Raw genomic sequence first — 7,518 nt, forward strand, 5'->3', positions numbered from 1 at the left:
AGTAGTAGTAAGTGCTATGGTAGAATATGAGTAGGCTCTGTCATAGCTGTTTTCCTCTCATTGTTACATGATGTTTGAACCATGACACATTGCTGGAATATGAAAGGCATTGGCCTATTTTTTTTAACTTGGGGTATGATTATGACCACGGCATTGCAATTCTCTGTCTATGATATGTGTCACTGTTATAATAATCTTAATTCCACACATACTCTGAACATGATTGTTTATTTTTGTCCTTTTGGTCTCCAATTTGAATTGTTGCAGCAGATGCATATGCGCTGGCCTTCATGATTCCAGGACCTGAAATCATACCAGCCGATGGGTGGTGGTTTATCGCTCGTTCAGCTGACGGCGGTCATTTGATGCTCATTCGCACGTACCAAATTGACCAAACCATTACATCAAACCACATGCAGTATAATGCATGGGGCGTTCGTGACATTGATGACTATGGCTGCTTCGTGTTCGAGAAAGATCCCAGCTCCGTTGGGCCAGGCGTATTCAACTGGAGGCGGGTTTACAGCCTCGGCAACCACTCCATGTTCCTCGGGCTCAATTATCCGATCATCCAACCAATCATCGATCATATCACCGGCGATGATTACCATGCTATGCAACTTCCATTCACCAGGGGGGACTATGTTTACACATCATACCATGGGTTTCATGAATCACCATATCCAGAGATTCGTCGACACAGCTTGTTGCTAGATAATATTCAGTGTGTGAAAGGCATCAAGCTTCCATGCGATGGATGGCTTTTGCAAACCCGACATGCGGCGATGTGGTTCATGCCAACAGCAAATATGCACAACTTGATTCGTACTGATATCTAGACTGAGCCATGTATTCTGCTGCTGTAGCACGACCCTCTTTTGTTGGATATTATGTATTGTTGTTAGTTTGAAGCACTCCTTTGGTTTGAAGGATAGATACATTTCTGGGATCAAGTGCATCCTAACTCACCTGCGCAGGATGTACTGATAATGATGATGGAGATGCTATGCAGTATATATATATACATAAACACTATTCTGATCACGGGATCAGAATACTATTCTGATCACAACATAAACTTCCTGAGTTACACGCCTGAACTTCCCTCTGTAGGAACCCGACCTTCGGGCTATCTTCTCAACCGTGTCTCCCCGCGCGAATTTTTTTGGTCAGTCATGTTCTATGTGATGTAAGTGTAATCTACAAACGGTTTTTAGCAACTAAATGCCCGTTTTAAATAGGAATCTCGCTCATTGGCGGATTTGCTCTCGGGTCGTGATGAAACATGTCTCTGTTGCAATTTTACTGCCTGAGTTGTTCGACCTGAACTTCTCCCAGTGCTAGGTTGAACTTCCGCAAACATTTTCCAAATGGGGCTTGCAATATACCGTTGGAAAGCTATGGACACCAGTATCATGACCCAAGTTAATTTTTTGGCAAAATGTAAGCGGTTTGAGAGAAGTTTTGAAAACCGTTTTTTCTTCACACAAAAAATGTGAATCGTATTTTCGATTGCATTTCTAAACTGTTTATCGGAATGAGGCAAATAATATGGCGTTGGAAAGCTGCTGCAAAATTGCTCCTTCCATATGTTGAAAGTTTTCTCCAATTCCCTATGGTTAAAGATTAATTTGGAAAATCGTAAAATTTCGCAAATCGAACAGCCGAGTTCGTATTTTCGCTGCTATTTCTAAACCGCAAATCCAATTGAGGCAAATGATATGGCATTGGAAAGCTTATGAAAATGCGCTACTTTTTTATGTTGTAAGATTTTTCTAATTTTGAACAGTTTAATAGTAATTTAGAAAAAGGTACAAGCTCCACCGAGTTCGTATTTCTGATCTAATTTTTTACGGTACGTCTGAATGTAGCAAATGATATGTCGTTGGAAAGCTTGAGGAAATGCGAAACTTTTTGATATATATTGTTTCTCTCAATTCCTTACTGTTATAAGTCAATTTTGAAAATGGCTAAAAACATATTTTCACCATAATGTCTACAAACTTTATCGGAATGAGGCAAATAATATACCATTAAAAAGCTAAGGAAAATGCGAAACTTTTTCATGTTGATGGTTTTCTCTGATTCCTAACCGTTTTGAAGTAATTTTGAAAATGGCGAGATCATTTGTTCTATCGTGAAACAGATTCTTCGAAAATGCACCGCGTGAAGAACCTGAACTTCTCGGCTTGTCTACTTGAACTTCACTCTATTTTTCACATGCTTTTTTTGCCCGTAGCTCTCCATCCAATCACCGGAACACTCACCGGAATTGAGCAAGTAATATACCGGTAGAAAGCTGCTGTAAACACGCAACTTTCCCGTGTTGATCGTTTTTTCATACTCGCGACGATTTTAAGAGTTTTTCATCTAAAATTCATTCACTATAGTAGTTGAACTTCCTGCTGTTTTTACGTTGAACTTCTGTGACGTATTTTCGTTTGTAATTTTCTCATCCATTTCGTCAGTGTTACACAAATGATATTCTTTTTGTACAAACCTCTCTCACAATAATTTTTTTAACTTTCTCCGACGGAGGACTTGAACTTATAACAACAACAAATTTAGTCTTTGTTTTTTTATTCTTTTCTAATACAAAATGCACACCGTGTAGTACGTGAACTTCGGGCAGTTATCAATCTGAACTTCTCTTGGTTACGTGAACATATATGAGTTTTTTTATGTTTATGAAATTTTGAAGAGCTCTATTTTTAAAAGTTGAACTTCTTGTTATTTTATTTTTTTCTTGTTTCCATTCTTTAATAACGAGGAAAATCTGAGTTTTCTATAATCATCGAACTTCTCCATCTTTTTAATATGGACTTCCTGGTATTATTCCTTAATCTTTTTTATGAAATTTTGAAGCGCTCTATTTTCAAAAGTTGAACTGCTTGTTATTTAATTTTTGAACTTCTTGTTTCCATTCTTTAATAACGAGGAAATCTGAGTTTTCTATAATCATCGAACTTCTCCATCTTTTTAATTTGGACATCCTGGTTTTATTTCTTTTATTGACGGAAAAAACCTACTTTTTGATAGACCTCTAGCCGCTCCGTTTTTAAATTTGAGCTTCTAGGATTATTTTAACAGAGAAAAACTTCTTTTATAAAATTGTTTGAGATGCTTTTTTTAATGACCTTCTTTTGGATTTGTAACAAGCATTGAACTTCTTCGTCTTTTTAGTTTGAACTTCATATTTTTAGATTTTTTTTAACTTGCATCTTGGTTTTGTACTAAAAATTGAACTTCTCGGTTATTTAAATTCGAACCTCTAGGTTTTTATATAACCCCTTTATTATTAAAATGTTGAACTTCTTTGTATTTTTAATTTGACTTTTCTTGGTTCTGTAATAAACATTGAACCTCTATCTTTGTGAAATTTGAACCTCTAATTTCTTTTGGAAACATGGAAAATGCTTTCTTTAAATAATTTTTTGAACAACTAAGTCTTTTAAAACTTTTTTAGTTTTTCCTTATTTTTTAATTTTAACTTCTTCATTTTATTATTTAGTAATGAAAAACATCTAAGTTTTTTTAACCTTCGAACTTCTCTTTTTTTTACTTTGAACTTCTTAGAAAAATATGGTTTTAAATAAGCAAACAATTTTCTAGGTTTTTAAATTTGAACTTTTAGGTTTTTTGACCTTCTCAGTTATTTCAAATTGAACTTCTATGGTTTTCAAATTTGAACTTGTATGTTTTTTTTACCTTGTCGGTTATTTTAATTTGACCTTCTTGGTTTTATTAATTAGAAATAGGGAAAATCTATTTCTTTATATAGACATTGAACTAATGTGCAATTTAATTTGAACTTGTTAGTTTTATATATCATAAAAGGAAAATTGGATTACTATTAAATTTACTTTTTCCCATTGTAAATATTGTTTCCGTATGTCTCAACCAAAAATATCTAAGGTACATGAATTGCTTTGTTATTCCTGCCCATTAACTATTCCCTTTTTTTTCTTAATGTGATGTCTACTATCTAAAACGCGTACTTTCTCCATAGTAATTGAACTTCGAGTACATTTTTTATAAAATACTTTTTATTAAGTTAACTCTCTTTTCATTTAGATGAACTTTTCTTTCGTATTTGTACATGAGCTTTATTTCGTTTGCACTTGAACTATAGGGGCAACTTACAAAATGAAACATATGAAGCGTCTGCCAAATGAAACATACAAAATAGTAATAAAAATTACACTTTTCGCCACAAACCAATTTTTTCTGAACTTGGTCGTTTGCACTTGAACCATCGGCGAAAAAAATCTGTTTTTTATAAATGTCGGACTTCGCCATTTTTTAAGTTTGAACTCCTTAGTTTTTGGTTAGTAACGGAAAACAAATCTTTTTTATATATAAACATGGAACAGGGTCGTTAGTCTAATTTGAACTACTAGTTTTTTTAAGAGTGGAAAATCATTTTTATAAACGTTTTTAACTGTTTCCTTTTTTTTAAATTTGGAATTGTTTTTGAACTTCTTAAATTCTTGCTTTTGAGCTTCCACATTTGTATTTTTTGAACTACTCTATTTTTTAAAATTAAACTTCTTGGTTTTTGAAATAAACAAGGAACTTATCCATTATTTAAATTACAACCTATAGGTTATTTTAGAAACGGGGAGAATCCATTTGTGGAAGAGGGTCACATGACCATCTTCACCATGCAGGGTATGTAACGACCTGCACGGAGGCGTGCTCACTGGTCGTCGGTAAGGTAATTGGCTCTGGCGCGTGCGCGGGCGCACACACACACACTCATGAGTGTGCGCACGGAGAAATCAATCACAATACAAATATATAAAGCTTCTGTACATACTTTAGCAAACATGCAGAGAGAACACCGGCACTAGTATGTGAGATTTGGGAAAGACTTGAACAAAAGCAGGTTAGTGGACACACACACGCAAATTGTTAGGCGTGAGTGAACGCTTTGTTCGATGCTTCGTCGAAACATTATAAAAACAAATATGAAGACTAGACCGATTGAAAATTCAGGTTTGGGAAGCAAGTTGTGTTGTTGGGCAAGAAGGGATACATAATTCTGAACTGAAAGTGTTCATGTCGCTTCAGGCAGTATTTCTTTCAGATTTAGTATAATGCTTCGGTAAGGATTCTTGGAATTAGCAATATTGTAGCAATAATACTCAGCACAGCTTGTGTAGATTCAGCAAACTAAAACCATACATGTGGGACCATGAATTACCGTAGATGAATGACAATAGTAGAACATATCTGAATTCTTGGCATGGAAGGTCAACTTTGTTCTGCTCTCCGGAGCCTGACGCTAGTCAACATACGTCCATCAAGCCCACAAGGACACACGTCCAGTATCCAGTAGCAGCAAGGCATGCAAACCACCGTGAAGAACAGTGCATAGCTGTAGTAGGACTTGGCGTATAGTTGTTGTAGAACTTCATGGAACGTCTATGAAGATCTCAATGGTTGTAAAAGGGGAAAATGAGAAATTTTACAGTAAATTAGACACACACACACCTGCAGTTCTGTCAAGACTGTTAAATTCAGTTAACACATTTTTCACATGAGCAACACATCTATATGTAGCAGCACGTCAGAGAGACCGGGGCAAATCGGCAGCTAGTTCAAAGAGAAGAAGAAAAATGCTAAATAGAAACAGCCGTAGTAGCTGGATGCCATAGCTTTCCACACATGAGGATTTCAGGGGAGCACTACACACGACTGTTTTGGAGAGGCACTTGGGATGCCACGAAGCACCATGCGCGGCAGCAGAGGAAAGGTGCGGGGAAGGTCAGAGAGAGTTGACGAGGAAGGTCGGAGAGAGCTGACGCCGATGTAGAAGAGGCCGAAGGAAATTGAGGGCGAAACAGCGGTGTTGAGGAGGAGACTGGGGTAGTTCGGTTTTGTGCGAACACCGGCGTGGAGGAGATGCCGCTCTGTATCCTGCTCCCCGCGTGTGCTGCGAGAGGAAGAAGGTCAGTATGCAGAAGGGGAGAAGGTCAACTTTGGAAATGCGATGGAATTCATCCCGTCATTGAAGGACGACGACATGGAGCTTCTCGCAAATCTCGGCGTCATCGCCGCGTTGTGGTCAGCGACGAGCAGCGGAGGTGCGTCCGTCGACGGGAGCAGATGAGCTCGCCGGAGCAAGGGGCGGGGAGTTTCTGAGCTCGCGCCATGCTCCCGAACTGCACTGCTTTTCAGAGCACGGCGGACGGCGACGGGCTACCCTGGTAGAGAGCACGGGGGCAACGGCTGGGGCAACCGGCGGTGCGATAAGATGTCGGGCGTCGCGGCGTCGCGGTTGGTGGCAGGGGCGGCCGACGGCGCGGTTGGTGGCTGGGGCTTCGCTGCCTCCAGCCGCCGCGGGCTCCCTCGCGCCGGCGTCCGCCGTTGCTCGCTCGCCCGCGCCGGCGGTCAGACCTGAGGTGGCGACGGAGGGGAGGAGCTGGATCCGGCGACGGTGGTAGAAGGGATGGGAGAGGAGGAGCTGGATCCGGTCGGCGGCGGCGAGTCGCGGCGGAGACGACGGCCGGCCGGTGGTCGTGGGGACAAGAGGGCAGGGGAGGCAGGATCGGGATCCTGATTGGGGTCGCCGCAAGTCTCGCACCTGGTCGGGCCCGAGAGGTTGGGAAGCTCTGGAAGGCCCTGTCGGGCCCTATATAGGGCTGCTGTGATCCAAATATATATATTAGGTTTCAAGTGTGAACCTATGGTTAAAATGTGACACTAAATACGACTAGTAAGTAGTACAATAGCAGTACTAATATACTGATACGTCTTCAATGTATCTATAATTTTTTATTGCTTCATGCTATATTATATTCTGTTTTGTATGATTAATGGGCTTTGTTATAAACTTTTATATTATTTTTGGAACTAACCTATTAACCGGAGGCCCAACCCAAATTGATGTTTTTTGCCTATTTCAGAGTTTCGCAGAAAAAGAATATCAAACGGAGTCCAAACGGAATGAAACCTTCGGGAACGTGGTTTTCGGAACAAACGTGATTCAGAGGACTTGGAGTCTACGTCAAGAAATCAACCAGGAGAGCACGATGCAGGGGGCGCACCTACCCCCTGGGCGCGCCCTCCACCCTCGTGGGGCCCACGTTGCTCCACCGACGTACTTCTTCCTCCTATATATACCTACGTACCCCCAAACCAACAGAAGCATCCACGAAAACCTAATTTCACCGCCACAACCTTCTGTACCCGTGAGATCCCATCTTGGGCCTTTTCCAGCATCCTGCCAGAGGGGGCATTGATCACGGAGGGCTTCTACATCAACACCATAGCCTCTCCGATGATGTGTGAGTAGTTTACCTCGGACCTTCGGGTCCATAGTTATTAGCTAGATGGCTTCTTCTCTCTCTTTGGATCTCAATACAAAGTTCTCCACGATTCTCGTGGAGATCTATTCGATATAATCTTCTTTTGCGGTGTGTTTGTTAAGACCGATGAATTGTGGGTTTATGATCAAGTTTATCTATGAACAATATTTGAATCTTCTCTGAATTCTTTTATGTATGATTGGTT

This window comes from Triticum aestivum, chromosome 7D (assembly GCF_018294505.1).
Source record: "Triticum aestivum cultivar Chinese Spring chromosome 7D, IWGSC CS RefSeq v2.1, whole genome shotgun sequence".
NCBI classification, from domain to species: Eukaryota; Viridiplantae; Streptophyta; class Magnoliopsida; order Poales; family Poaceae; genus Triticum; species Triticum aestivum.